Here is a 22,219-nt window from a genome sequence, read left to right on the forward strand (position 1 = left end):
GGGTTCTTGATGACATTTAATGCCTTTAGGATTAAAAACCATATAAAAATTCTGTGATATCTACTAACTAATTAGTATTGACCATTGGTATTGTCTGAATGTTTTGTCTCTGCTAAGTTGATGGTATTAAGTGGTGAGGTCTGTGCGAGGTAATTAGGTTATAAAGGTGTATCCCTCACGAATGGGATTAGTGTTTTATAAAAGAGACCCCACAGAGATCTAGTCTCTTCCACCATGTGAGGACACAGCTAGAACTCAGCAGTCTGCAACCTGGAAGAGGGCCCTTACCTGACGGTGCTGGTGCTCTGAGCTTGGACTTCCAGCTTCTATAACTGTGAGAAACAAATTTCTGTTGTTTATAAGCTACCCAGTCTGTGGTATTTTGTTATAGCAGCCCAAATGGATTGAGACAACCATTTTGACAGTTAACTAAACACTTTTCACGTCCACAGCAAATGTTTTTATTGACTTGGATTCTGGCTATCCATTAGCTGGTGTTCAGGGCCGCAAGGCTAGTTTCATTATGAATGAAGATATGGTGTTCTGGCCAAATGAGAGTCAGACGATACACCTCTCAGGTAACATGCAGTCAATAATATTTAAGTGATTCTCATGGAATTATGTGCTATTACCACCGATAAGCCTTTAATAGGTGATGATTGTGTGCTGGGCATTCAGCCAGATAGAGGGCCGTGACTTGGTCGCTTACAATAAGCTTAAGATCTAGTTGGAAGACAGGATATATTCATCAAGAGATAAATAAAAACAAATGGCAACATAAGTTCACTACAAAATGAGTGGAGAAGACAAACATGCTCTAGCAATTCAAAGAACAGAGATTATTCTGGGTTGGGGCAGCTAGATAAACTTTCATACAAAAAAAAAATAGAACTCCAGTAAGGTTTTGAGGATGAAGCAGAGCTTTAAACAGGTAGAAAAAAGAGAGGAGAAGGGATTTCAGTGGTAAAAGTGGTGGAAATATTTATGGCACAGTTGGAGAATGAGCTATCTAGTTTTGCTGGATCAGAGTGTCATAACCCTTCATCAGTGGTGATTCCGCAGTTTCATGGAATACAGTATGTGTTTTTAAATTTAATCTGGATTTAAAATCACTGAAAAATTCTATATTTCCTAATGCAGAGCACTATCTCTCACATCAAGGTGATTAACCAATATAATGGAGCAATTCTCTCTCACGCTACACTTTAACCTTCTCCCTTGCAGCTATTTTGTATTTCATTAGTACATCCAATCAGATGAATTTGGGAAAAGTTGTAAGGGAGACTTAATCCTGCTACTAGGACTACATTAAAATTGCCCTTGAAAAGGGCTGAGAAAGTCAAAAAGCTGAGAGGAAAATTGGTAGAATATACATTTCTATTGCCAGTGCTACTCTCCTTCATTCTACTCTGTACCTAATCAGAAAAGCAGAACATCAGGAGCCAAAATGAAGTATAAAGACTATTTTGTACAACTTGGTTACTTTACAATGAAGATACAGTTAAGATCTCATAGTAATTATTGGCAAAATCAGGACTAGAACTCAGGACTGGAGGCCAGAACCTGGGCTCTTGATTATCTCTATACCAGATTGGTGGGAAGAACCTGGTGGATGCAAACTGGCCATGGAAACTAGGAGGAAGTCAACGGGCAGGGTCAGTGTGGGATGGGCTAAGGACTGGATGGCCTGCTGTGATAGAAGAGGAGTTCAGAGAGTGTGGGAAAATGGAAGAGTGAACAAGCCATGATTTTGGGGCCAGAAAAAAAGAGCACCAAGATGAGAATCTTAGAGAAGTGAGAATCTGTGAGTCTGAGGTCCCTTGATGTGTCTTAGGGATTTGTGATTAAAGTAGAGTGAGAGGTACAATGGCACCTCCTATGAATTCCAATTCAACTTGTAAAATCAGTTATACTTTTTAGTACCAGAAATGGATCTCAAGAAGTATGTCCTTGAATCTCAAAGACTCTACTATACTTTTTGATACTTTAAGGTTTCTGTTTTTCTTGCCAACTGATTCTCCAATTATTGCTCTTAGGAGTTCTGACCAGTAGAATGTAAGAAGGTTCTAGCATGCAAAATGCAATGGTAGATCATACAAAGATATGATAGATATGATACTCATTTATATTTATCTTGATAATCAGTAAATCAATGCTTGTTGTAATGGTTATTTTAGTTGGTAGATGACTTCTGCAATCTTGATTCTACTCTCTAGTTTAACTATAACCTTTTGAAAAAAATTTCCTGGATGTCTATCGCTCCCAAGAATACTTTTCCCTTCAGAGAAAATCTCACTGCCCACTCAGCAAAACTGACACACGAATAATATTGGTGCTGAGATTTGTCTTATTGAATATTTTACAAATGATAATGATGAGGATGTGGGAGTACAGTGCCATTTGTGAGCCTGAAGATAAAAGTCATCTTGTAGATTAATGAATTCCATGCAGATGTGGATAAATCCCAACAAGCTAAAACAAGGCTATGTCAATGTCAGTGGGTAAAGTGACAAGATAGTTTTAATATGAGAAAATGTAAGAATATTCATTAAGGATCAAATAAAAAACTTGTAAGATTTATAAATTATGATTTATAAGAAGGTAGGTTTGACCTATTAATTTCTTATAAGAAAATTATCTGAAGTACATTGAAGGCTATTTACTGAAGGCATACAATTTAACAGATAAGGAGGCAAAGAAGTAGATGTAGTAAGGATGAATATTGGACATAAAACCTCATCAACCCCTTGTTCACAAAATGCTATAGCCTCCCTTGAACTGCTTCATGCACTTCTTGTCATTGCACCTCCAGAAAGAGAGGGTCAATTTGGAAAAGCCTTGCAATCTTACCCATCATTGTATCTCCAAAGTTTTTGGCACATAATAGTTTCTCAAAAAGTGTTTTGTAGGGCCGGCCCCGTGGCTTAGCGGTTAAGTGCGCGTGCTCTGCTGCTGGCGGCCCGGGTTCAGATCCCGGGCGCGCACCAACGCACCGCTTCTCCTGCCATGCTGAGGCCACGTCCCACATACAGCAACTAGAAGGATGTGCAGCTATGACATACAACTATCTACTGGGGCTTTAGGGGGAAAAATAAATAAATAAAATCTTTAAAAAAAAAAGTGTTTTGTAAAGTAAACCATTAGAAGATCCAATATGATCAATTAGCATAATGGGATGGTGTAAAGGTATAGCTGCAGATTTGAAAAGATTAGTCTGAAAGTTAGCGGCTGAAAAGACAGAGGAATAAAACCTACAAAATGAATGGACTTTCTTTCCTCCCTCCCAGAAAATTCAGTGTATAATAAATATGAGGTATCTTCTGAAATTTAAGAGATAAATATAAGTCAAGTAAAAAGGATTCACAAAGCATACCGTAAATTTACATGCCTCGTTACTTACAAAGTAGATGTGTTGAAAATGTGTATGAAATTTTTAAAAAGGATTTAATATAATCTAAAAATATATACTAAAGGAAATAGGAATGTTTAAGTTGTCCTCAATTTCTGAGACTGACATAGTGGAGAGAAATTATGCTCCAATTCTCTCAAAACATAAAATATGTATAGTGTAAAGAACACCAAACTTGGAATCAGAATAGCCGTACGCAAATTTCGCTCTGCCACCTACTAGCTCTACGACATTGCACAAGTCACAATCCCTCTAAATCTCATTTTCCTCATCTGTGAGATAGGAATAATAAGACCTCGCTTGTGGAATTGTTTAATAATAAATATGACAATGTAGTTGAAAGTATATTAAGCACAAATTGATATTCATATATAAGGTATGAAATAATTCCTTCATACCACTAAGATATAGAATATTGGGATGACCCAATGCGACATCAACAGTTCTACAATTCAGTATCTGAAGTTTCCATTTATCAAATTTCCAATTGACAATCTGTTAGAAATACACTCGTTTTATGACACTAGGTATCTCTGCCATGGGTACCTTAGTACAAACACCTACCTTTTACTCTCAGAAGGCAGGGCTAGGTGGTAAGGTAGTGGGGAAGGGTGAGGAGTCCAATGGCCTTTTAAAAAATGCCTGAGGAGAGCCGGCCTGGTGGTGTGGCAGTTATGTTTGTGCTCCGCTTTGGCAGCCCGGGGTTCGCGAGTTTGGATCCCGGGCACGGACTGACGCACAACTTATCACACCATCCTGTGGTGGTGTCCATATAAAGTAGAGGAAGATGGGCATGGATGTTAGCCCAGGGCCAGTCTTCCCCAGCAAAAAGAGGAGGTTGGCAACAGATGTTAGCTCAGGGCTAATCTTCATCACCAAAAAAAAAAAAATGCCTGAGGTGATGACAAGTTCTGAAACCTAGCAACCTTTGCCATTTCCCTGGTGTGAGTAGATACAAGAGGTGGTATGAGGATTACAGAATAAGAACTTCATTTTCAGAAGCTAAGACAGAGCTGCCAGGATCCTGGTGCCTGAGTGGCAGCTGCTCAGAAGTCCTGGCTTCTAGACAGATGCAACATAGCAGTAGGTTTTTTTCTTAAAGATTATACTAAAACTATATTATCAAATGCTAAAAAGGAGAAGCCTACATTTTAATGAATTCAAGATTACCGAGCCTCGTGGCACCCCATTCAAATAGCCATAAGGGTCTTCAGGAGTCTTGCTTTCTAAAAAACAACCAAACAAATGAAAACAGATCTGCTGTAAACTACTGGTTTCCCAAAGAAAGAATGCAAACTGATGCCTGATAATCTCACTTCTCGCCTCAAAATCCTTTAGTGAACTGTTTCTCAACCTCGGCTGACATTAGAATCACCTGGGAAGCTTTCAAAAGTCCTGGTGCCTAGGCTACATTCCAGAACAACTAAATTAGAATCTCTGGGGGTGGAACCCAGGCATTGGTTATTTTAAGCCTCCTCAGATGATTCCAATGGCAACCAAGGTTGAAAACCATACTGTAATAGCGTTCCATTCCCGGCTGAATCAAATCCATGCTCCTTAGCTTGGCACACCTTCATCCCCATCTATGTTTTCAGTCTTATTTCCTACACTCCCAGTGCCCTAGCCTAACCAGTCTGTTCCGCTCATGCACTGTTTACCTGCTGATGCTGCAGATCCCTGTGTTTACCTCCATTTATCTTACCTCTGCTCCTTCAAATCACATTCATCTTTCAATATCCATTAAATTTCCTGATTTTCACCCAGTGTGGTGATTTAACAACATGCCCACAAATTCTTTGACACTACTCGTACAAAAGGTGGAGTCTAATTCCCTTTAAATATGGGATAGCCTTAGTAATTGATTCTAACAAACAACATGTGACAGAAGTGACTTTGAAGTAAGGCTGGATTCAAAAAGGCCACACAGCTTCCACTGGCTGCTCTCTCGAGACAGGCCAAGATGGAGAGACCAGGTAGAGAGACTACGAAAGATAGAGTGATATGCCTGAGGAGCCCCAGCTGTTCCTGCCCACCAGCCCTTGGAGTCTATGCAGCATCAACTGCCAGACATGCCAACAAATGAGCCTTCAGATGATTCCAGCCCCCAAGATTCAAGTCATCAGCTGAGGCCCCAGGCATCATGAAGCAGAGACAAACTGTCCCTGCTGTGTCCTGTCCTAATTCCTGAACCACAGAATAATAAATAGGTATTTAACACTGCTGAGTCTTGGGATAACTTGTTACACAACCATAATAACTGAATAACCATATTATGGTTGTTACGCAACCAGAATAACTCTCACTTTTGTAGCCATTTTTTATCTCTGCCCCACATATGGCACTTAACATATTCTTTTACTCTTTTTATTACTAAATGTGTTGTATCTCCCATCCTAGATTGCTAGGTCTAAATATAATAATAACCCATACTTTATGGGTTATTTATATATATTTATATATATATAAATATAACCCATAGTTTATTGATTTTTATATCTTCCACAATGCCTCACCCTAAAACGTGCTTAAAATTTGAGTGAATTTGTAACTTCTAGCACAGTCAAGCATTAGCCTTATTAAGGCGTCATTCTGCCTTTGTCTGGTTCCAAATTCCTGGCTGTAATTGTCAATCATGTTCACCTGGTTTAATTAAATTAAAGGCCTTGTATTACATCAAGACAATACAAAGATAAAAGAATATGTTGAGAATAACTGAGTGTATAAGACTGAATGATAGCAACATGCGGACAGGTAACTAATACAATAATATATATATAAATACAAATAATGTGCATTATGGGTCTGGTATAAGCTTTTCTAATCTTTGCTCTCTAGGAAACTGATGACTTAGCTCTGTGGCTAAGGGGAATGTTGCTGACCTTGTCTGGTCTGTATCCTCTTCTTTTCTGGGGTTGGATGTGTATCTCTGTGCATGGTGTATATGTCTCACTTCATCTGTGCTAGAATGTCAGTTCCTTGCAAGATTTTTTCGTCAAATGCAAACAACTGTCTTTTTAAAAGGCAGTATGACATGGTAGGAAAAGCCTGGACAGCCTGGGTTGAAATCCTGGGTTGAAGTTCCAGTTGGCTGATCTGCCTCGGGCGAATACCTTCACATCTATGATACTCAATTTCCTTAACTGTAAGAGGGGGCGGGGGACACTAACCTTACAGGATTGTTAAGAGAAATAAATAAGATTAAATACTTCAGTGGATAGGCAGTGACCGGCACACAGTAAGCATTCAAAATCATTAGGTATCTTATCAATTCCCTTAAATATTCAAGGAAAATTTACTTAGGTTTAGAGTTTTTGTGAACTTTATGTATCACTTTTCTCCAATATGCTCTACCAAATGGTGGCTGGAGCTGTGAACTGGGAAAGGCTTTGGTCTCCCTCTCTCTGTCTCTCTCTCTCTCTTTCCTGGAATCTCGTTTCCTTTCTCCCTCTCTGATCTGCTAGACTCGTGTTAAGCTGAACTAAGACAAAGTATTATTTCAGTCTCTGATATGTTGCCATAAAAAGAGAAGTTTTGAGGTAGGATACAATCTAAAAAGGGCTGTGCTATTGAGCCTTTTGACTTCATGATATTTCCTCTGTTATAATTCTAAGCATTCCCCTGGCTGTAGTCCTCAGAGCAGAGATTAACTATACAACAATTTTATTACTTCTATGAATAGATTACAAATCATTTTTTAAAGTACAAGCCCAAGAGGTCAGTACCAGCCTTCTCCCTAACCGTTTTTCTTCACTTAGTGATACCACATCTGCCTGGCTCTCCTCGCATCTCATCCATTAATTCACAAAGTCTGGTCGATTGTTCCAGCGAAATATCTCTTAAAGGTTCCCATTCTTTGTAGCTCTGCTACCATTATTTCAGTGCATCTCAAACTTTAATATGAATTTAAGTCACTGGGTGAACTTAAAATGTAGAATCTGACTCAGTAGGTCTGATGTGGCTCAAGATTCTGCATTTCTAACAAGCTCCTAGGTGATGTGGATGATGCTGTTGGTCCAGGACCACATTTTGGGTTACTAAGATCTAGATCACAGCAATAGCCTCATTCCTGGGCTCCCTGCCTCCACTCCTGCCTATATCATTCTTGATGATAACACTAAAGTAAGAAATTTAAAATAGAAGCTTGATCACAACTCTTTCCTACCCCCACTCCCAGCCCCATCCATCCTACCGTTTTTTGTAAATTAATTAATTTATTTTTCCCCCAAAGCCCCAAGATAGTTGTATGTCATAGCTGCACATCCTTCCTGCACATTTTTTCCTACACATAGCTGCACATTTTTTCCCCCAAATCCCCCAAGATAGTTGTATGTCATAGCTGCACATCCTTCCAGTTGCTGTATGTGGGACACGGCCTCAGCATGGCCAGACAAGTGGTGCGTCGGTGCGCGCCGGGATCCAAACGCGGGCGCCAGCAGCGGAGCGCGCGCACGTAACCGCTAAGCCACGGGGTCGGCCCCTACTGTTCTTTTTAATGGACTCCCGTAGTTCTCAAGATAAAGTCCATGCTCCTTAGAATGACTTAAAAGGCTTCTTAAGATTTCATTCCTCCTTGCCTCTCCAGCCTCATTTCTCTCTACTCCTTCATTCAACATATATTTGAAAAGTGCTGCTATGACACTCAGTTCCCACTTCTCTAAGAGCCAGCCACAGCCAAGAGCTTGTAATGCCCCTGGCAGATCTTTCTTGCTTCTAAAACTTTTCAGGTGTTGTTCCCTCTGCTTTGAACATGGTCATTCCTCCCTGTTCCTCTGTCCCCAACTTCTTAGGCTAGAGCCTCCTCATCATTCAGGACCAAACTTAGGATTACCTCTTCTGGAAGACTTTCCCTTTCCCCATTAGATGCCCCTTCTATATGGCAATCTGTTCATAACTTCTACTTTGCACAGTGCTGGGACAGAGTCGGAGATCAGAAACCACTTGTATGAATGAATAGCCCTTATGGCACTGTATTGTAATGGACTGTTTATTTGACTATTTCCCCACAGTAAATTTCTTGAGGGCAGCAATCGTTACTTATTCATCTTTTATCTCTAGTGGTGCCAAGGCAACTCAGTAAAAATTTGTTGAACACATGAGTGAATGAAGGAAAAAATGAGTTAAAAGTTGATCCAAAATCCCAAAATCTTAGATATAAGCAAAGTTATGAATGGATTAAAATGTTATAGGAGGATAAATTAATAAATGCCAGGACTCAGACATGGGCTGGAGACAAGCAGGAAGGATCAATGTTTAGGTTTCTAGGTTTCTGTGGCTAATAAGTAAGAGTGCTATGGGTGAAATTCCTTGATATTCAGGTTTGGTAGAAGTTGGATGGAAGTGTAACTGGGAATAAACACTCTCGAACAAAGCAGAGAGAACCTACACTTAGAAATTCAGCCAAAATCGCAGGTTTCACAGCTACCCAGATGTTCTGCTAACTCAAAAAATTCTCCAGTTTTTGAGTATTAACTGCCTAGGAGAGTGGCTAAGGAAATGTGTTATCAATTAGGGAGTGATTCAAAGTGAGGACCAAAGAGATAATTTGAGTACATCCTTTATTGAGCCACAATTATACCCACATGTTCATAAGAAGTAGAATTGTCCTATAAGAAAATCAACATACCCTCAGATTTTTGCACTTTCCTGTCATTCTTGACATAGTGTCAGCATAGATGAGGACTTCTCATGAGATGGGGCATCAGGGAACACTTCTTGAAGTCCTGGCAATAAAACAATTCTTAAAATTTAAAAAATTAAATCAAATAAACCAACAAACACAAAAAAATCCAAACTAACCAACCAATCAAACCAGAAACCCAAAGGTTGTTAAAAAAACAAACCCACAAAGTTGTCAAACAAGAGACAGGCTTATACGAAGTAGTCTAAGAAAAATACTTGGATGTAGCCTCTTTCTTTTTTCTTTTTTTTTCTTATTTCTAACCCGTGCCCCCTTTTCTCCTCTCTCCTCTGTCTTTACCCTTCTCCCATGTTTTTTCCCTCGTGTCTCCTCATCTTGTCTTCCCTCCTCAGTCTTCCTCTCCCTCCCTCCCTTCCAGCCCTCCCCAGCCATCCCCAGCCCTCCAGTCCCTAATATACACCAGTAACTAATATGGGGTGGGGGTTGTGGAAGAAGGCAGGATTAATCCCAGCTGGAGGGTGGGATCAGTGAGAGGCAGACCCGGAAGCAGAAGCTAAACCTCTGGGCTCTGAGTCCCTAGGATCCTGGTGGGGACAGGAGTTCTGACTTGGTCTCGGCAGCCAAACAGATGCCAACCTTTCCCTCTTCAGATTCAGGGCCCCTGGTACTTGAAAGATAAACGGGTCCAGTGTTTTGACAAGGATCACACAGGGTACTGAAGGTGGACAGATCTAGGAGGATCCCATCCTGCGAATTACCAAGACCCAAGAACCAAACTACCATCTCAGCCACCTGTGTGAACAGATTGGAAAAGTCTAGATCTTCCTGATTTATCTACTGAGCTTCTATTTTTATACATTTATGTTTTTATATATTTCATAAAAGTTTTATAAATTTTAGTATTTATGAGTTAAATCTTTAGTTGCAGTGACAAAAAAATAAGATGGATTCTGAATTTAGAAAATAATAAAGTATTTTCACCTAAATAAAGACCAAAATGGCATTGCCATCTGGTTCTTCTATGATATACCTCTGAAAGTAACTTTGTATACTAGATGTTGGCAGGTCATCCATCATGATGGAGAGAGTTTATAGGCTCTCCATTCTCTCTGAACTCATTTACAGCAGAGTCAAAGGGTAAGTAAGATGCTTTCTGGATAAATATAAATAATAAAAACTACTGTAGAATTTCCGTATTATAGAATACCATAAAGAGGGATATTTCATTTCCTGTTTCTGTTATAAACTGGGGATTTTTAGTGTAAGGAATATTCTTTGGAAAGCTTTTTGTCTTTTCACATAGAATAATAGTTCAATCCATGAAATAAGGCTGAACTCCTAAGACAGAATATTTAGGGTAAGAAGAGAAGAGTTGTCAACGTGCGTTCTAATGGGGAACAAGCAAGCATAACTAGTAGGGGTAGTCAGGGAGGTAGGAAAGAATCGATTAACTGTGCCATGTAAATCAGGAAAAAGAGAGTTTTAAGAAAAGTGAACATAGCGTCAAATTCTGCATCTTCAAAATATTTTAAGCCTTGAAATTACCTCTTAAAATTCACGGCGTGGAATTCAAGGATTGTCTACACAAGAATGACTCTAAGATTTAAAAATCTTTGAAGCTTAACTTAAGCTTTTATTTGTGACGTTGTCACAGTTAAATAGAAATAAAGGAAACAGGACACATAGCCCAACCCAATCACTCTCCCTTGAGACTTTGAAGCTCTCTGATGGTTTTTAACACACTACCTTTTGTTAAGAAAGATTGTTTTTTAAGCTTCACTTTAGGTCAACTTTATTTTTAAATCTCTCAGGCTGTTTCTTAGTGAGCAGCTAATTCAACCACTTGCATATTGCCTGACTCAAATCAATCCCGAGAAAAGTCCATTCAAACAAGCTGCTTGGTTGGATATAAAAGAAGAGAAATGAAAAGAAAAAACAAAAAGAAAGGAAAGAAAAGTGCCCACTTTTGTGACTAAATTGCTTACCATCTTCCTTTTGATAATATGAACAGGCAAAACAGATACACTAGTTAGAAAAGATACCCTGTGGGCTCAGGGTGTGTCTGCACCCCACCCCACTCCACGCCACCCAGCCATATTCAACAAATTGATCTTGTTTGATTCTTGATCCCAAGGCCCTTTGTGGTGATCATCAATCCTCCTGCTGCTAAGGCATTATTTTCTCTCAGTGAAGCTCAGGTATTAGATTAATTGGAACTGAGTTTATCCTAATAGCTTATTATCTCTGCAGAGATAACATTCTTCTTGACAAAGTGCTTAACCTGAACACAATTCTGGTAGCTACACAGCATTGCTCAATCACTGAGTCAACTTGTCTACACATATTGATGTAGGCAAACCTCTGTACACGTTTAGTTTCCATCATCGTCACTGAAGGAATTAGCTACAGCTTTCACAGCAGCATGTGCTGGTCAGTGTTAAAGCTACTTGTGATATGGGATTATATTTTTTAAATCTTGGAAATGTAAACCAATAACCTTTTAATTTTTCATTTCAGATTCACTCATACCGTACATCATTACTCAAAATGAGCAAAGTCTATATTTTGTCTCTTGGGAGGTTTGAATACTATGCATCTATTTGTATGTTACAACTTCTGCAATTATTATAGCCAGATGCTGTCCAGAATCCTCATGGAGATAAGTCTTTAAGGATAGCTAAATTTTTCAATTAAAGGAAGCTTTGTTGCTTTAAACAAAGAACTTTATTCTAACCATATTAGTTGGAAATTTTGGAAAATAATATTCATATTCTCTATCTTCCTAAATAAAAGGTAATATGGTGATCATTTAGGAAGGACATTATAAACACCAGTAAAACTGCTTATTGACATACCTGAGACCATTTCTCCTATACTAACTGGCCTTAGGCTGATGTGTTTTTATATTATTAGATGTGATTTTCACTGCTTTTCTGTATTTTACTTATCAGCCCCCACTTTTCACTGTGATGTGCTTGCCTGCATCAGCCCTCTCCTCCCCTTTCTATTTTGCTACCTCAAATCGACCATGAGTTTAGAAGCTAGATTACCAATCTTAATAGTGTGTATGTCAAATGTAAATAGAGGTTGTGCAAGAAACTGACTTTTTGAAAAACTCCACCAGCTTTGCTGCAGTGCAGTATTGAGGCTGGTTGCTCAGAGCCCTTTTTGCTTTCCTCCTGTGCCGTGTGATGTGTCTTCAGCTCGCTCCCTCAGTATGGAGTGGGGAGGAGTGACTTGGAGGATAAGTAACCTCTGAATAAATGAGTTATTGTTGGAGACAGAACTCTAAGAATCTTGTATCTGGCATTCCTTGGAATGTTTCAGTGTCCCAAATGCTGCTTAAGAAGCACTGGCATAGAATAAGGTGGTCTGTATATGAGGGATGGGGTAGAATTAGTCAAGGTGTTATTAACCTCTTGGAGTAGCTAAAGAAAAAACACTCTATAATTTGTGTGAGTTTAATTACTACTATGCAAGAGTGGCTTAATTATTGTCATATGTATGGTATTCTGCGGTCTTCATATGCTCCCTGGAAACTATGTCTGAGGTGAGAGAGAAAGAATCAGTGAAAATTATAAAACACACGTTCTCAACAGGAGCGAAAATTGGCTCTCAGAAGGAGAAAATCTTATTTTTATGTATAAAGCACAGATAAATATATACAGTAGATAAACAGATGTACAACATATATGTGGTATTAAAATTTCATAGGGAGTGGTGTTAGAAAAAAATGTTTAAATGGTCTCCGTGGGTTAGGGGGGCAATATGAAAAAAAGGTTGAGAAACACTGTTTTAAGACATGAAATATGAGACTAGCACCTCCTGATGAAAGACGAGGTGCTGGCAGATGCAGGCAAGAGAAGCAGGGCCCATAGGCACTGTATTTGTGTATTCACCACATGGCTCTTCTTCCTCTCTAGCTCCCTTTCTCTCATTCACTGACACAGCACTCTTCCCTCCAGCAGAACTACCTGCATTTCTCCAAGGTGGCATTCTCTTTCTCGATGCTGAACTTTGCGCATGCTGGTCCTTTGGCCTGGCATTCTCTTCTCCTCCTTTCTTACCTACTAACTCATGCTTCAATTCCGAACTCAAGCATCATCTCATCCAGGAAGCTTTATAGATACGTGCAAAATAACAATAAAAACAAACAAACAAAATTAAAGAAAGCAGGATCAATAGACAACAGGGATACTGTCCCGTTTAAGAATGCTTACTTTAAGCAGAGACTTGAATGAAGTGAGAGAGAGAGAGAGCCATATGAATATTTGAAGGAAAAAGTTCTGGATAGAAACAAATACTGTGAAGTCAAGGCAGGTTTGTCAGACCATGAAGGAGCTCCGTGTAGCTGAAGGAGCAACAGAGAAGGAAAGTCAAAGAAAATTAGGGTGGAGAGGTAATGAGGAGTCATACGGGGCTTTGTAGCATTAGGACTTCAAATTTTCTACCATCCTTTCTACCAAGTATGATGGAAAATTATTACAGCATCGACAGCAGGGTGTACCGTGAGCTGATTTATGGATTTAAAGGCTCTCCATTGGCTGCTGTGTGGAGAATTGATTGTAGAGGTACAAAAATCAAAGCGGGAGGCCAGTTAGAAGGCTAGTGGGATAGTGTAGCGGAAATGATGGTTGCTTGGCCTAGCATGTTAGCAACTGAGTAGATGAGAAATGGCCTAGACACATGCAAAACGACTCCCCAAACTGTAAGACTCAGTTCAAGGACCCAAATTGGTAGAAACCTTGTCCAACTACCACAGGTTGATTAGCATCTTCCCCCTCAGGACTCTCATAGCCCTTAGTATATTCCTCCATTACTGCACTTTCCTTATTCTATTGTAATTACTTATTTATATATCTGTCTTCCATACTACACTTAAAAGCTTTGTAATGGTTAATTTTATGTGTCGCCTTGACCAGGCCATAGGGTGCCCAGTTATTTGGTTAGGCATTACTTCTGGGTGTGTCTGTGAAAGTGTTTCTGGATGAGATTAACATTTGAATTGGTAGACCAAGTAAAGCAGATCATCCTCCCCAGGCCTCATCCAATCCATTGAAGGCCTGAATAGAATAAAGGGCTGAATAAAAAAGAATCTTTTCTCTCTGCCTGACTGTCTTTGAGCTGGGACATTGGTCTTCTCCAGACTTCAGCGTTACATGTATATCTAGATAGATAGATATGTCTAAATAGATATATATGTCTAGATAGATATCTATGTCTAGATAGATATCTATATCTATATCTATATCTATTTTTATATCTGTCTATCTATCTATCTATCTATCTATCTATCTATCTATCTATCTATCTAATGTCTATATGTCTAGATGGATAGATCCATATCCTATTGGTTCTGTTTCTCTGGAGAACCCAAACTAATACAAGCTGCTTGAGGGAAGACTGTATTTTAATCATCTTGTGCACTAGACTGAATCTTTGTGTCCCCTCTGCAATTCATATGTTGAAATCCTAATTCCTAATGTGATGGTATTTGGAGGTGGGGACTTTGGAAGGTGATCAGATCATGAGGGTGGAGCCCTCATGAATGGGATTAGTGCCTTTATAAAAGAGACCCCAGAGAGCTCCCTCTCCCCTTCTACTATGTTATTATAGCATCTCAAATGGATTAAGACATCTTGGCATCTGTAAGGCCTAGGATACTACCAGAAACATAGTAATAATAGCCAACATCAACATGCTTTCACACTGTGCTAAGCATTTTATGTGTTATTTCATTTGATACCACACGGTGATGAGACAGGTATTATTATTACCTCATTTTCAAATGTGGAAACTGAGGCACTGAGAGTCTAAGTGACTTGTCCAAGTCCATAGAACTAGCTAGAAAGTGGCTGCAGCAGTCCTTAAACCCCCTCTCTGAAGACAGAGACTTCACTTTTAACCATATTTGTAACTCTGCCATAATAAATGTTTTGTTTTTAAATCTTGGAGAGTCCAAATTACTTCAAGATTAAAATTAGATTGAATGGGGGGCCGGCCCGGTGGCGCAAGCGGTTAAGTGCGCGCGCTCCGCCGCGGCGGCCCGGGGTTCGCTGGTTCGGATCCCGGGCGCGCACCGACGCACTGCTTGGTAAGCCATGCTGTGGCGGCGTCCCATATAAAGTGGAGGAAGATGGGCACCGATGTTAGCCCAGGGCCGTCTTCCTCAGCGAAAAAAGAGGAGGATTGGCGGATGTTAGCTCAGGGCTGATCTCCTCACAAAAAAAAAAAAAAAAAAAAAAAAAAAAAAAATTAGATTGAATGAAATTATCAGTAATTATATAAACATCTTGCTCAGTCTCTAGTGACACATCCCTGTGACTCTATGCTTTAGTTTTTCTGGTACAAGAGGCACTGGTTTGGATTGAAATTCTCTGAGGTTGAGGATCCTAGGAGTACATTTCTGGGGTGTGCCAATAGCATGGTGGTTGGGTATGTCAGCCTCAGTGGGCCTTCATGATCGTTTGGAGCATAGCATACTGGCAATAATTTTTATCTAAAATAGTCCATTCTTCATCTATTGCTGAAACTGCTACAGACCTACTGTTAGTTAAATTTAAAAAAAAAAGCATTCTGGTTTATTTTCCTAGTTATAGTGTTAAATCTGTACTCCTCTAGTCACCCAAGTATCCTTTGAAATGATCACTTGTGATTTTAATAACTGACTAAATATGATCAAAGCACAAAGTACAGTGAGTACAATGACTGTTGGACACCGCCAACTCAAAGCATTTTTAGAACAGAGCCAAGTGTAAACGAATACACAAACAAGTAACCAACAAAACCCATGACTTTGGCTTAACTATCACAATGTGCTGACTAAGCTTAGCAACCACCAATGTGAAAACACTGTCTCAGGAGAAACACATGGGAAGAACTCCACTGCCAAGCAAGTTCAGTGAAGAGAAGCCTCATGGTTTTCCAAGCAGATAGCCTTTCTGTTGTCAGGCTGACAGAATACAGTTAAAATTAGCTAGCATCATTTTTACCTTCATTGTTTTCTACTGTGAATGATATGGGTGTTTCTTATTTTCATCCCTTTGTTCTTTTTCTATGCTGACATCAGATATTGGGCTTCTACAGAAAACCGGGCAGAAGAGGTGCATTGTTTTTCTCTTTCAGCTTACACTATGTTGCACAGACTGCCTTGTTCTCATCACCTCCTTTCTCTCACCCACTCCTCACTTGTGATTTCAGAAAGCCTGCTGTCTTTATGTAAATCTAATAAAGCCTTATTGAATAAATAAAATAAATAAAGCCTTATTGAATTCTTCCTAAACACTGTGGCAAACATCAAAAATACAAAATATTAGCAGGGAGGCTGTGCCTTTAGGTCTTCAGAATCAGCGGGCTCATTTTTCCAGTCTTTGTCATCCTTTCGACACACCACAGAGGTCCCTGGCTTTAAAGCGAATGCTGTGTTTGCAGATCAGAGGTGGAAGTTCACTGAGTTATTCTGAAAATGAAGGACAGCTCTCTCTCCAAGTCCAAAGTGCCACAGATTTTCATAGAGAAAGATCTTGTGGGATCTCGTATGTACAACTTGTAACTTTTTTCCTAATGGTCAGGGTATTTTTTGGCCGGGGAGACCAAAGTAGGGATGGAATAAAGGAAGAAACAGAACCTGAGCTGGAAACGTACCTACTCATGGAGGGCTGGGCCTGGGCAATGTTGGGAAGTTGGAGAAAAACTCTCAGCTCTACCCGCCTCTCCTCTTAAAAGGCGCCTTCCTTCACCCTACCCATCCAGAGGTATCTCCTTCCCATTTCCCAGGCTTTCTCCAGTTTCCCTACCAGCGCCTCTTTACAGAGTCAACAAAAAATGTGACAGTGCGGAATATGGGAAACAGCACTCGATGCACAGTCAGCTGAGTCCTGGTCCCAGCCTCACCGTTTACTAGTTGTTTGATTTAGGGCAAATGGTTCAACTCTGAGCCCCTTTCTCCTCATCTATAAAATGAGGATCTCTTCCCAGTTCACTTCACAAACCTACTTTTAGGGTCAAGTAAGAAAGAAAATTCACAGGTGTGTTCTATAAAATCTAAGCATTGTGCAAATACAAGGCACAATCAATTCGATTATCTGGTACATGGTACTCAATGGTTACTCTGAATGATTGCTAAATGATTGCATTTTCTCATTTGACAAATGCTATAATTCTGAGAGATATTTGCAATTCCACAGGGGTCAATCTGACATAATTAGAAAGGGAAACTTAACCACTAAAGTCATTCTTTTTGCAATCAGTTGAATAATCAAATTGCATCATTAAAATCAATTGTTGGATACCATGGGACTAGTACACTGTCAGCAACCTCAGACTCTGGACCAATCTGGTCATCGTAATGGGGATGATGCTGTAGCTACTTATGGTTCCATTACCAAATAGTTCCAGCCCCTTATGAGTTCCGTTACATACCAGAGAGGCTGGTAAGCAAAACAAAACAATGAATTACATTTCTAACATTCCCTTGAAACCATGGCAGGCATGTAACTTATGTGCCAATCGGTTGAACCCACAGTGAGGTTTGGACACAGAGTTAGTGTACAAGTAATGGACATGCGTCTTGTGACAAGCACAGTGGCACAGGCATCTGGGTTTTCAGGGTCTGCTGTGGCAGAGTTCTAGCATCCAGTACCTTAATTTGCTTGAGTCTAAACCTTGGGATGACTGGGAAATCACTGCCTTTGATGAGCCTACCTAGGAATGACTAGATTATGTTTTCGTCCATTAGAGATAATGGGAAATAAGATTCAGATATTAGAGCAAGTAAGGACAAGTAAAATTATATTTTTTGCACAACAAAGCTTGTGATTATGAAAAATCCTACTTGCTACATCGTCTGTCTTGAAGATGGCTCCCCATCAATCCATATAGGTTGGCCACATTCTTTTATCTTGCTTTTAAAGTATACTGTGCTTTTTTTTCTACTTAGCTGCCTCCATATACCATTGAAAACTTGGAAGGAATCATTTTTAGTAGCTGCACAAGATTTCATTGTATGTATACACCACGATTTATGGATCCATGGCTTCATTTTTACACATTTCTGTAACACATTTTTGCTATACTAAAAACTCTGTGCTAAAAATTCTTTTGACATTTTGAATTATTTCCTACAAAATATCCAGAATCAAGCTTTCTGTTAATACTTTTGGTCATTTGCATATTCTACAAGATTTCAATTTAGAAAAAGAAAAGCTTTCCAAAGAATATTCCTCATACTAGCAATCCTCAGTTACAAGAGAAACTGGAGATGAGGTATTCCTCTTTATAGCATTCTAGAATGGGAAACTCTGCAATAGTTTTTTTTTTTTTTTCTGTGTTTTTTTTTTTGTGAGGAAGATCAGCCCTGAGCTAAGATCTATTGCCAATCCTCCTCCTTCTTTTTTTTCCCCCCAAAGCCCCATTAGATAGTTGTACATCATAGTTGCACGTCCTTCTAGTTGCTGCATGTGGGACGTGGCCTCAGCATGGCGGGAGAAGCGGTGCGTTGGTGCACACCCGGGATCCGAACCCGGGCCACCAGTAGTGGAGCGCACGCACTTAACCGCTAAGCCACGGGGCCGGCCCTGCAATAGTTTTTATTTAATTTTGTCCAGAAAATATTTTATTTACCCTTTGTTTGACTCTGTTGTAAATGAGTTCAGAGAGAACAGAGAACCTTTACACTCTCCACGCTGGCTGCTAGGACCAGGTTGGGAGTCCTGTCTCCAGTGCATTCCTGGGCTCACGGTCTGAGCTTTAGTTCCTGCTTCTGTGGCTGCCTCTCACCCATGCCACCCTCCCCCTAGGACTCAACCCACCTTTACCCTCACCCTCCCATCCCTGGGGAGACTGACCCTTCCAGTACACACTATGCCTGGAAGGCCAGTGCCATAGGCTGGGGTACCAAGTCAGCGAGTGAATTTCTAGAGAAGAACTATACTGACAAAACCATCAAAATGGATGATCTGACCAGTAAGCTGGTTATCAAGGCCCTTCTGGAGGTGGTTCAGTCAGATGGCAAAAACACTGAACTTGTTGCCATGAAGCGAGATCAACCCCTCAAGATTTTATCCTAAAGGAATTTAGAAATCTATTGCTGAAATTGAGAAAGAAGAAAACGTAAAAAAGGAACAAAAGAAAGCATCATGATGAATAAAATCTTGCTTGTAGCCATTTTTAAATTCAAATCTTGAATGATTCTCAAAATGACCTGAAGGCATTTCCATTCCATATCTATACTATCCAAGTGTCCTACAATAAACTGCCATATTTTTTAACCTTTAAAAAAATTAGAATTAGAGTCTGGAGGCTGAGAATTAGAGACTGGAGGGTAGGATCGGTCTGTGGGGGAGGGAGAGAGAGGAGGAGTGAGGATGGCAGAAGGAAAATGAGGGGACAGGAGAGAAAATAATGAGAAAGGTAAAGAGGAGAGAGGAGAAAAGGGGAGGAGTTAGAAATAAGCTGCATCTAAATACCTTCCTCAGACTTCTTCAAATAACCTGATTCCTGTTTTTTTTTTTCTGCTGAGGAAGATTTGCCCTGAGCTAACAACTGTTTCCAATCTTCCTCTGTTTTACATGTGGGTCACTGCCACAGCATGGCCACCGACGAGTGGCGTAGGTCCACGCCCAGGAACTGAACCTGGGCCACCAAAGTGGAGTGCACCGAACTTAACCACTAGGCCATGGGCCTGCCCCTTGTTGTTTTTTTTTTTCAAACAGCTTTTGGGTTTGTTTGTTCGATTGCTTGTTTGGTTGGTTAGTTTCATTTTTGTTTGCTTGTTTGTTTGCTTGGATTTTATTCTTTAATTTTAAGGGTTATTTTCTTTTATTTCCTTTTGTTGCATGGATTGTAAGCTTTCTATCCACAGCAAATTGTAGATTTCTTTCAGATAAAGCATCTCTGCTTCTTTTCACATCCTTTCATCTCCCTGTGGCAGGTGGAGTGGCCATGCAGCGCTGGTGGTGTCAATGTCAAGGCTGTCATGTTCGCAGGCCGCTCGTTGCCAAGTGTCAGACTAGACAGAGATGTGCTCTGGCATACTGTCTCTGCCACACCCTCGTACAGAGGCTAAGGCGCTCAGGGAGAAGAGGAGGCCTACACTGGCAGACAGGCCTTGGTTTCCTCTTTTTGTGTGTGCATTAAATAATTAAGTCAATGTTCTTTGAAGTCAAGTTATAAATAGTTGAGAATTTGGGTTGTTTAAATTATGAAATGAGTTTTTATCACTTCAAAAACAAGAATATTGATGTTTTACTTTAAAATAGCATGAACTGCCAAAAACCATATAGGAATCAGTAAATGGAGGCAGGGAGGAACTTTTATCCTGGAAGCAACACTGGGTTGGTGAGTAGGGGCTGTGCAGGGATGGCGAGGGAGGAGAGAAGGGGGAATAGAAGAAGAAAGGATGAAGACCTCTCCCACTCTACCTCCCCCAAATCCCAGATTTTGATACTTCCTTCAAATCAGAACACGCTGCCTCAATGATGCTGATTTACCAGCCATTCTTCATAGCATAGCTATACTTCTACATGAAACCTTCTTCACACCCCAAAGGACAAAATGATGCCACTTATGTTTTGACGTGATATCTCTAATTAGGGCATTGTTAGAAATGCCAAGGAACTCCAATTAATTTTATTATGGTCTGATACTTTAATTTCTAATAAACCTCAACACCAAGAAGAAAGAAATGGGTGCCTTCTCTGTCAATAAAATATTAAAAATTTTGAATTATGTAATATTTAAGACATATAAAGGATTAAATTTACAAGAGAAGCTCTAGCTCTTAAAGTACCAAAAGTGAGGAAAATATTCATTGATTTAGGTTATGAAGATACTTTTCAACCTCTGAAATTAAAAAATTGGTGAAATAGAGATTTCTGTTGGTGTGGCTTGTAACTGAGATTTTGGTATTCTGATGCAAAACATCTAATTGTATAGTCACTCCTTGAATTTGCTGTTCATACCCTTGCTTAACCCCTTAGAGCTTTGACAACTATTTTGGAAGCATTACTCTTCCTTAGAATCAGCATACCCTAACAGGTTGAACCACGCACTTCCTATCTGCTGCTTTTTGCATGTATAAAGATTTGATTATTCTCACTCCTCAAGGACAAAATCTTTATTTTCAATTTTTTCTTTTTTGGTAATAATTCTCTGCTAATTTTTGCAATACTTGAGACTATTAACAACCTCCTTTAAAAAAAAAACTCTCTGCTCTCTGGTTTATCACAGTACCATATTATTCTAAAATTCCTCCTTCCTCTCTTTTATCATCCCACATATTTTTAAATCATGGCTCCAGGGGAGTGGGCAGGTATCAGAACATCTGCAGTGAAATTTCAGTTTTATTACTTACAAGCTGTGTGATCTCAGGTTGGTCACTTAGTCTCTGATTCACCCTTCCTCTGCTCATGCATAAAATGCAGATCATTGTAACTGATTCACCAAAGCTTTAAAAGAATAATTCATATAATTTAGACTCCTTTGTAAACCACAGAGTGATTTCAAATGTAAGGTATTATCTGAGGGCTCTTCTTTCTCCTGTCTTCCAACTTGGAGCCTTCCCTTTGATTCCATCTGCTCTCAAAGTTTCTATATTGATGACAAATAAATCTACAACTCCTGTCCTGACCTCCGTCCCTATCTTCAGTCCCTCTCCCCAGCCATACAGACATTACGTATTCTCAAGGTCACGGGACTCTTTACTATGTCTTTGCATATCTGAGACCAACTGGCACAAAACTAGGCAAGTTGTATCTCCTCACTCATAATTTAAACAAAACCTCAAATTTAGTATATCAAACTTAACTACTTTTCCCCAAACCCGATTTTTTTCCAAATTTTCCCATTTTTCATAAAAGTCACCAACACCCTAGAGCCACCTCGGAATTCAAGTCATCGTTGTTCCTTTCTTCTCACTTTCAATATTCGGAACCAGGTATTTTCGATTCTTAACTTTTCTGCCTCTTTTGCATCTACCTACCTACCACCATCCTGGTTTGGACTTTTATTACTACCTGTCAGGGCTATTACTATAGCCTCTTGGTTTACTTCTTTAATCCATCTAGTATGTTGCTGCCAGATTCCTTTTCTGAAAAAATTGTAAAATAAGTGTCTGAGAGTGAGAACCTGTACAAATTCTGATTTGTCTGAGTTTGCCTGGCAGTTGCATAAGG

The sequence above is a fragment of the Diceros bicornis genome, chromosome 3 (assembly GCF_020826845.1).
Source record: "Diceros bicornis minor isolate mBicDic1 chromosome 3, mDicBic1.mat.cur, whole genome shotgun sequence".
NCBI lineage: Eukaryota > Metazoa > Chordata > Mammalia > Perissodactyla > Rhinocerotidae > Diceros > Diceros bicornis.